Source organism: Prunus persica, chromosome G3 (assembly GCF_000346465.2).
Source record: "Prunus persica cultivar Lovell chromosome G3, Prunus_persica_NCBIv2, whole genome shotgun sequence".
Taxonomy (NCBI): domain Eukaryota; kingdom Viridiplantae; phylum Streptophyta; class Magnoliopsida; order Rosales; family Rosaceae; genus Prunus; species Prunus persica.
Window position 1 is genome coordinate 15594387 of NC_034011.1, and position 10698 is coordinate 15605084.

The window sequence follows — 10698 nt, forward strand, 5'->3', positions numbered from 1 at the left end:
TCCAACCTAACGCAAACCCACAATTACAAAGATCCAAAACCTCTAGACTCGCTCCATTCTCATCAGCCCTTCACTGTGTTCCTCGATTGTGGTGGAGATGGAGTCTCCACCACTAAAGAGTCTTCACTAATGTCCACCATAGTCTCTTAAGCTGATTGACTTTGGGACGCAAGTTCGCTCTTGTTGGATTGATTTTTTTGGGTTTGGTTTGTTTTTTGCGGTAGTGGGAAATTCTTCATTTTTGACATGAATAATGCGTAATTTCTGTACAAATATTTAATCTATTTAGTTGTTTGTTTTCAGTACGGGTGGGAAATACTGAAATTTAACGTCTTGAGTAAAAGATTCTAAAGTTAGGCTTAATGACATTAAGAGTAAGCATTTGGAGAGGATATTGGGTGAAGTTTGTAGTTGCTAGTTCAAATTGCATTTGTGTTCTTAGTTGAACATGTTGGTTCTAACTTTTTTTTTTTTTTTAAAGATTATTTCACAAGAGATGATGTAACTATTATTATATTTTGTGTAATCGGAATCCAACAAGTTAGGCTTTGCGTCTTTTATGTCAATTTGGCCAATGTTTGTGTAATTGGAATGCACTGATATGCACTATTGTTTGCAATGCAGTAATATTTGATTAATGAACTAATGTTTGTTATGTAGTAATATAGAAGCAATTCAATAATATATGTGGGTAAAATGTTTGGGGGCTCATACGAGAGTGATGGCTGTGTAATAGCTAATGAGGTGGTTTACATACCTGAAGTAAGAAATAAGGATACACCAACAGTTGTGATGGAGTTCGACTCGCTTGACCTCGTTTATGATTTCTACAATAAATATGCATTCCTGGCTGGCTTTGGTGTTCAACATCATTTCAGCTTTAGGGGAAAAAGCAAAAAAGAGATTCTGAGGAAAGAATTTGTATGTTACAAACAAGGTGCATATAGGAAAGTTAAAACTCGGCTGAGAAAAAGATAGCGGGGATAAGTAGACGTGATTGTAAGGCTAAGGTTGTGGTTGTGAAGACAAATAGGCGCAAGAAGTATATCATCTCTCTTGTTGTAGAGGGACACAATCCTATGATGACACCCTAAAAAAGAGTGCATTTTTTGAGATCATCCTACAAAAGTACTCACAAAATAATTCAGTTCAGTTAATATTGTAAGATCCCACATCAACCAACGGAAAGAGGGTGATGTGCCTTATATGTGCATACCCGCATCCATCTAGCACGAGGCCTTTTGGGAGCTCACTGGCTTCGGAGTCGTAGGAACTCTAAAGTTAAGCGAGTTGGGGGCTAGAGCAATCCCAGGATGGGTGACCCATTGGGAAGTTGGTCGTGAGCTCCCAGAAATAAAACCGTGAGGGCCAGAGAGGGGGGGCCCAAAGTGGACAATATCGTGCTACGGCGGAGTTGATCTCGGGATGTGACAAATATCCCCACTCATAAGAAGGTAAGTATTTTCAAGGTGCAATATAGAGGAATGGGTAAAATCGATTTTACTAAAAAAAGATATTTACAATCTTGAATATAGTGTAAGTGGGAAGCTGAGGAACCATGATGTTGAACTAGTGATTGAATATTTTATGGCTGAACAAAACGAAAAATGAGTCTTTTTATTTCAAGATTGAGGGAGATGCCAATGACAGGTTTAGTCGATGTTTTTGGGCAGATACAACCTCTAGAAGGTCGTACGGGTTTTATGGAGATGTTGTTGTATTCGATACCACATTCAACACGAATTGATACGGCTTGACATTTGCGCCAATGTTGGGAGTTAATAACCATGGTCAGACAATTGTCTTAGCATGCGCATTTTTGAGCAAGGAAACGACCGAGTCGTTTATCTAGATGTTTGAAGAGTTTAAGAAAGCCATGCTAGGTGGTGAACCTAAAATGATTGTTACAGAACAAGATACATCTATGGCCAGAGCGATTTCAATAGCCTTCCCCACTACATTTCATCGACTTTGAATATGTTGTTTATGTGCTTGTGTTTGGTGTTTATGTAGGACATCACTGTCGAACAATGACGAATCAACTCCAATAGATCTTAGTGATCCATTATTCAACGAATTTGTCAGGATGCATGAACCTACCGAATGATTTATGTTTCCATTATACGAAATCCAGTTGTTATGAAAGCTAATGATCAGGTCTATCTCAATTGGAAATTTCAGGCGCTTCCCCAAAAATGTGCCCTGTGATCAAACAGAAATCCTGACGAGTGAATTGAGCAATGTCCCACCCTATTAAGAAACTCAGTCCATCCAAGTCTTTCACACCCTACTTGGCAACTCGACGCAAGACAAGCTCATGCATAATCTGCCCACTAAATTGAATCTTATCTATATTTACAAGATGGCCAAAGCATGATTTCTTGAATTGCTCAAATTGCAACTATGCATGAATTTGAGTGTGAGCAAGTTATTCACCCATGATGCATATGTCTCTGATTCTAGCCATACTAGCTGCATGTTGGATCCCATGTCCTAAAATACAAGATGAAATAATATGAGCACATATACTACCAGGTATTTGCACAATCATATTAGTATTTGCACTTAGTACCAGGTATTTTACATATACCCAAGCAAAAAATAAAATGCAAGTGAACCACAAACGCGAAATGCCAAATCCAATGCCATTGACTGTAAAAATAAGGAAAAACCGTTACTCTAATCTTAAATTGAAATTCCACTATTACTCACCAAATGCTGGTTCTACTTGAACAATCGCGGCTTTGCTCCAAAAATGGAACCTACCACTTCCGAAATGGAAGAATTGCAGCTTTGCTCCAAGGAATACGGCTTCACTCCTTCCACACCTTCGCTCCTTCCACGTCTTCGCCCCTTCCACGGCTTTGACCTTCCCACGGCTTTTCGACCCTTCCATGACTTCGACCCTTCTACAGCTTCGCCCCTTCCACTCAAAATAACTAATTTTTCAGGGTTTAGAGAATGGAGTTGCCTTCAACCATCGTTAAGCCTTATTCCGAACTAGTTTAGCTATGGGTTTTTGTGTTGAAACTTCAACCTTTGAGTGTCCAACATTTTCAAACTTTGCTGGGTATTAATTTCGGGTTTGGGTTCTTCACCTATCCGGTTGTAAAATTTGATCTCAATTGTCCATAACCCTTTAATTGATCTGATGGCTGCAAAGTGAGCCTCGAAAAACTTACCCCGCATTATAGCCTTGTGGCTTGAGAATCGCCTTCAATGAATATATTAGTTATATCTAATTGTTTTGCCCATAAGTCCATTTTTAAAACCCAAAGCTTTTGCTTCCAATAGAGTTTATTCATAGAATCATAAAATGAACAATCTTTTTTTATTTTTGGTCAGATAAAATCAACAGTCTTAGTGCGGCCATTTGAGATTTTCACATCTTAACAAATTGAAATTTTCGCTTTGGCTTATATGTCTTCCAAGACCTATTAATTTACCAAAAGTCATAAAGAAAATGCTTAACAATATAAATGGTAGAAATCACATTAGGTTGCTTTGAAAATTAATGGTCTGTTTGGTATCCTACTTGGATCCATTTTTTCAAACTCATAAAATAATTTTTGAGTTCAAAGCCTATAATTCGTGTTGGGTAAAGTCCAACTCAAAACAACTTTAAAAAGGCCCAAATTTAAAAACAAAACAAGTGATTCTAGGGTTTCTGATTTTCTGATTTTGATTTCATTTTTTTTAGATAGTAAAAATAGTTTGGAATTTTATACTTAGATCTTAAAATCAATATTTAAAAACTCATTTTTCTAATTAAAAAATCATTTTTTTAGAGTTATTTTTTTTTAATAGGATACTAAATGGACCCTAAATTATTTTGTTGTACCCAAATTTGTCGACATATAGTCAAAACTTTTTCACGTAAAAAGGAGGCAATGAGTTCCTTGAATTGATCACCCAGTCCATAAAATATGTCTTGTGGTCCTTTATTCATTGAATGCTGAGTTTCCTCATATCCAAACATTCATTTTGTATTTTATTTGAGTTCATGTTTTTTTTTTATATCATTTATCTATATAAATATCATATATAAAGCAAAAGCTAGAGAGGAATAGTAAAACATTTAAAATGCAAAATATTGCCCTTAGTTCATGAATTTATTAAGCATTGAAAATTTTCATTAAATAAGCATAATATAGTAAATAATATATTTTTATATTAAAAAATAACATTTTATTATATTAAAAAATAACATTTTATTAAGCATTGAATTTTCTATTAACACCATTAAATTTGCCAATAAAAGAAATACAAAATGACAGAAAGAAAAAAGAACCAACCATTGCTAGAATATGTTGTTTTTAAGTTAGTATATCCAAGAGATAAGTGAAAATTTGAACCTTTTTTTTAGGTGTTTCGGTGTACTGATCAAATTATACAGGGGCATTTAGAAACTCTATTATAAAAAATAAAATAAAAAAGGTGAAATAATCTTTGGTTCATGTGTTTTGCCTCGATTTCGATTTTGATAATTATCTTTTTGTTTTTTGTTTTTTGTTGTTGTAGAAGTTAGAAAGGGGAATTTGAATGTGAGAAAGTTGCAGGCTGAGAGAGCTTGGAAGTTGCTTATGTTTTCTTTTGCACACAGTAAGAGCTTCAAACTAAAATCTTGGGATTTATCCCATTTTAGCAGCAGAAACACTAATAAATGTACAGTGCCCAAAGACATTTCTTTATATAAGTTATATCTCTTCATGTTGTCAACAAATCAGCTATAGCAATACTGACAAATGGATAATTGTAATCCGGGTTCGAATCCCGGTAGTGGAATGTTATTTTTTATTTTTTTTGAGTTGGGTTGTTTACTTGGGCCATAATATAAATGGGCTTGAAAGCTCACACTAAAAACTAAAAAGAATTTTGAATTTTCTATTATAAAAATAAAATAAAAAGGTGAAATAATTTTTGGTTCATGTGTTTTGCCTTGATTTCAATTTTCATCACTCTCCTTTTGTTGTTTTTTTAATTATTTTGCCAAAGTTAGGAAGGGGAATGAGGTTTTCTCACACACACCGTCAATATGTCTTGGGGGTTCGAACCTAAAACCACTCTTCTGCAAGTTAAGACCCTTTTTTACTAGGCTAGACCTCATTGGTAACTTTTTGTTTTTCTGTACTTGATCATTTTTTTTTATCATTGTTCTATATCATTAAAGTTTTTATTGAGCTAAAATAAAAGGACCCAAAATAAAATCCCTTGAACACATTTAAGTATACAATTATATATATAATTTTTTAGTTTAACTATAGAATTTCAGGCATGTCAAAAATTAATGGAGTAGTAGTCATCCCAAGGAAAGGGAGCCTAATTTTGTTGAAGTAGTTTGATATGAACCTGAGAATTGCCTTCAATGAAGATATTAGTTATTTCTAATTGTTTTGCCCATAAGTCCATTTTTTAAACTCAAAACTTTTGCTTCCAATAGAGTTTATTCATAGGAGCATAAAATGAACAATCATTTTTTTTTTTTAAATCAGATAAAATCAACAATCTTAGTATGGCCATTTGATTCTCTAATAATAAACCCAGCAGCCACTATCCCATCTTAACGAAATGAAATTTTCGCTTTGGCTTATATTAGTCTTCCAAGACCTATTGATTTACCAAAAGTCATAAAGAAAATGCTCAACAATATAAATGGTAGAAATTGCATTCGGTTGTTTTGAAAATTAACGGCCAAAACAATTTTTGAGTCCAAAGCCCATAATTCGCATTCGATAAAGTCCAACTCAAAAGTAACTTTAAAAAGGCCCAATTTTAAAGACAAAAAAAGTGAAATTTTACAATTTTTTCTCGTCTCGTCTCTCTCGTCTCTCGTCTCGTCTCTCATCTCTCTCTCTCTCTCTTCTTTTCTTTTGTTAACTTCAATTAGGGTTTTTGATTTTCTGATTTTAATTCAATTATTTTAGAACTTAAAAATAATATTTAAAAACTCATGTTTTTTTATAAAAACAAATGAATAATATTTTTGAGTTTTTTTTTTTTTTAGTAGGATACCAAATGGGCCTAAATTATTTTGTTGTACCCAAATTTGCAGACATATATAGTCAAAAAAAAATTCACCTAAAAAGGAGGCAAGGAGTTCCTTGAATTGATCACCCAGTCCATAAAATGTGTCTTGTTGTCCTTTATTCATTGAATTCTGAGTTTCCTCATATCCAAACATTCATTTTGTATTTTATTTCAGTTCATGATTTTTTTTATATCGTTTAAGAAAGGTTTTTCAATATAGGTCCCTACAATTTCTATTTTTTAGACATATACCCATCATTTTATAAATCTATGTGTAAAATCCAATTTCAAACTTAAATGATCAGTAGGATATAAGAGGTCATAGTATTCTTATGTTTTTACATCATTGCCATCAGACTTCATATTTTATTTATAATTTATTCCAAGCATTTCATTAACTGCCATAGTTGTAATTAGAACTCCCTATTAATAGCATATCAATCACCCCATTTCTTTTGAGTTTGACAATATCAATCACCCCATTATACTAGGTAAATTGTTTTACTAGTTATACATTATTAGAGAAAAAAATAGGTACGTTATTTAGAGATAAAATAGGTTCATTTTTAAAAAAATGTTTTAAAAAAAATAATAAATAGATTATCAAATTATTTTTCAACATAATTAGAATGTACACTATTATTCATAAAACAATAATAAAATAGATTACTAGTCGTATAATTCATAAAAGGAAAACAACATAATTTTTTTATTAAACGTTAATCACCTATAGATTACTAATATGTTAATGTTGAATTTAATATTTAATTTCAAATAAGTTTCTAAATTAATTCCTATTGGAGATCTTTCCAAATTCAACATTTGTCATTAGTTACAACCCCCCATAACACATGAACTTATAAATAGGGGTAGTTTTAGAATCCGAAAAATACGGAATCCGAAAAATACAATAAATCAGATTTTAAGTCATATTAGGTAACTTTCTTAATTGGATCGTAGTCATAGGGTATTATTTGAAAAAATTGGGTATTTTAAATAGAAAAATAAAGGGAAGGGTTGTAGGTAATTTTAAATAAATTTTATGGGTCTAAGCTCAATTTACTAATCTATTATATAATATATAAAGCAAAAGATAAAGAAGAATAGTAAAACATTCAAAATGTCAAATATTTCCCTTAGTTCATGAATTTTTAAACATTGAAACTTTTCATTAAATAAGCATAATATAATAAATAACAATTTTTTCATATTAAAAAAATTTAAAATAAAAACATAGAGTCCTATTTTCATGGGATACAATAAGTGTCAAAATGGTCCCTGTGTTTTAGCATAATGGCCAATTTAATCCCTGTGTTTTTAATTTGGCCAATTCGATCCTTGTGTTTAGGACCATTAGCCAATTTAGTCCATTTAGTTAAAATGGTCGTTAAATATGAACATGATTGTTGTTTTTTGTTTTTTGTTTTGGCTTTTGAAAACCTATAAAGCTTTTTTAAATTAAAAAAAGTTGAATTGATTTAAAAATATTAAAACTTCAATTAAACTAACATAACATTAGGGGGAAAAAAAACTTGAAAAAAATGAAGGAGGCGTAGTGCGGGGAGGGGAAGGGCTGCTTAACGAGTGGAGTAGTGGGAAAAGAGGTTGACCATTGCAGGGTGGGGGAGGGTGATGAACAAAGGCATACAACAGAAGAGGGAGAGATGGGGGTTGGAGATGATGCGAACGATCTGGGAGCCATGACTGAGGATGGGGCAAATGGCTAGGCAATGGTTAGGTTCTGGAAGATCTTGCTGGGAGCTGGTCGGATAAGGGTAAATGGCTAGGTAATGGTTGAACTCAAATAATTATGTTTTTTAATTAATGTTTAAATAGTTTTAAATTTTTTTAAACTTAGATTTAAAAGAATGGATCACATTGATTAATAGTTGTAAACACAAGGACTTAATTAGCTAAATTAGAAACACATGGACTAAATTGACCAGCGTAATAAAACACAAGGACCATTTTAGCATTTAAGCCATATATATATATATTTGGATTCTTTTTCTTAATTCTTAAATTAAAAAAATAAAAATAAAAAATCAATTGGCACCAAGGTATTATATAGAAAACAAACTAACAAAATATATACATACATGAACATAAAATAAGTTTCAAAATAAATGCACAGTGCCCAAAGAAGCTCCTTATATAATTATGTCTCTACACATTATCAACAAATCCGTTGTAGACTCACAAATGGATAATTGTAAACCGGGTTCGAATCTTGGCAGCTAAATTCCCTTTTTTGTTTTGTTTTTTGTGTTGGGTTGTTTACTTGGGCCTTAATATAATAAATGGGCTTGATAGCTCACACTAAAAACTAAAAAGAATTCTGAATTTTCTATTAACACCCAAAAGAATTCTGAATTTCTATTACCACCCTAAAATTTACCAATCAAAGAAATACAAAATGACGTAAATGAAAAAGAACTTTCCATTGCAGGAATAAGCTCAAAGTACAACCTACAAAGAATTTTGAATTTACCCATAAATTTGCCAATCAAAGAAATACAAAATGACAGAAAGAAAAAAGAACCAGCCATTGCCAGAATATGTTCTTTTTAAGTTCGTATATCCAAGAGAAAAGTGAAAATTTGGCATTCTTTTAAGTGTTTTCGGTGTACTAATCAAATAATACGGGGGCATTTAGAAACTCTATGATAAAAAATAAAATTAAAAAGGTGAAATGATCTTTGGTTCATGTGTTTTGCCTCGATTTTAATTTTGATAATTATATATATATATATATTGTAAAAATTAGGAAGGGAAATGAGGTTTTCTCACACACACTGTCAAGGTGCCATGGAGCTCAAAACTAAAACCACTAATCTACAAGTCCATATTCTTTTCCACTACGGTTGTCGACATCTTTTTGTTTTTCCCAATTTGATCATTTTACTCTTCTTTATTATTAAAGTTTTTATTAAGCTAAAAAAAGGACCTAAAATAAAAATCCCTTGAAAGCAATTTAGTCTATAATTATCTTTTATTTTTTATTTTTTACAAAATTCTATTTTAACTATAAAATTTCAAGCATGTAAAAAATGCTGCAACAAATAACTAGTAGTCACTCCAAGGAGAGGGGGCCTTTTGTTGAAGTAGTTTGATAAGAAACTGAGAATCACCTTTAATGGATATATTAGTTATGTCTAACTGTTTTGCCCATAAGTCCATTTTTAAGACCCAAAGCTTTTGATTCCAATATAGAGTCTATTCATAGAGGCATAGAGTCAACAATCTTAGAGTCCGTTTGATAACCATTTCAATTTTGGTTTATAGTTTATATTTTTTATGGTCGAGTATAGAGGAAAATGAGAGTGATAACACTACTAAAATACTAGGCTAAAAGCACGAATTTATTTGTGCTCTTTGTTTCAAACAACACGGATAATCGTGCTCTATGAAGATGACCACGTTGCAACCACTTTATATTGGTCGGTCTCCTATATAGGAGTTTCCATTGATTAGAGCACAAATGTGTTGCTTCGTGGCAGATATTTAGAGCATGAATCAAGCATTTGCACTTCTATTTTGACAAGTGACTGAAGTGTTAGATATACTGATTTGACAGGTGTAAGCTGAGCACAGTTTCAAAATCATGCACGAATATATATATGTATGTATGTATTTATAATTTTTTTTAAAACTAGGCACACATTTTCAAAAGAGTGCTAAATGGGTATGTATTTTTATGAATATATATATATATACACATATACAGTCCCCTTCCATTGAGGACACTCTTTAGAGTACATTACGAATTGTATTTCAACAATCCAAATTGTCTATTTTTCACTTGATAAAAGTGTACTGATAACTAGCAGTGACAATTTCGGGCACGATCCGTTACATGACTTGAAACCCGCACGAGAATTTAGTGGGTTCAACTCGTACGATTAAAATTCGGGTCATTTTTGGGTCAACTCGCCATGACCCATAAACAGGTGAGTTTTGGGTCAACCCGCCAACCCGCTAAAATACCTATGTAACCCGTTTAACAAAATGGGTTATCGCAGGTCAACCCGCCAACCCGATAAAATACCTATGTAACCCCCCAACCCGCTAAAATACCTGTGTAACTCACTAACCCACTAATCCGTTTATTTGTTTATTCTTCATTTTTCTAATTTTTTTTTACTGTCTTTTAGTTGCTACCACTTAGTGGGTCAACCCGACACGACTCGAAACCCGCACGAGAACTTAACGGGTCAACTAGTGCATGACACATTTATTAAACGGGTCGGGTTTGGGTTGAGCATTTCTGACACGTATATAATCTTGACACGACACGAACCCGACACGACCCATTGCCAGCCCTACGGACAATGAAGTGACAAGTATGGGAATTGGGCACGAAAGTTGTGCCTAAATTCACTTAAGCACAATTATTTCCTTCTTCTATTCAAGTTGGACAAGAAACTATTGTGCCTTTTCTGCATATGACACAAATATTATATATATGTGTGTGTCAATGTGATTCAAAAGGGCACAACCCTCTTTTTTGTGGCCTTTAAATTGTGTTTTTGCCCCAGTTTTTTTTTTTTTTTTTTTTTGTAGTGGAGAGAGAGAGAGGAAGAGGAGGATGGTAGGGAGGAGTAACAAAGTGAAAACAATTTCAAATATATTTCAGTTTTTAGTTTTAGTTTTTACTTTTGTTACTCCTCC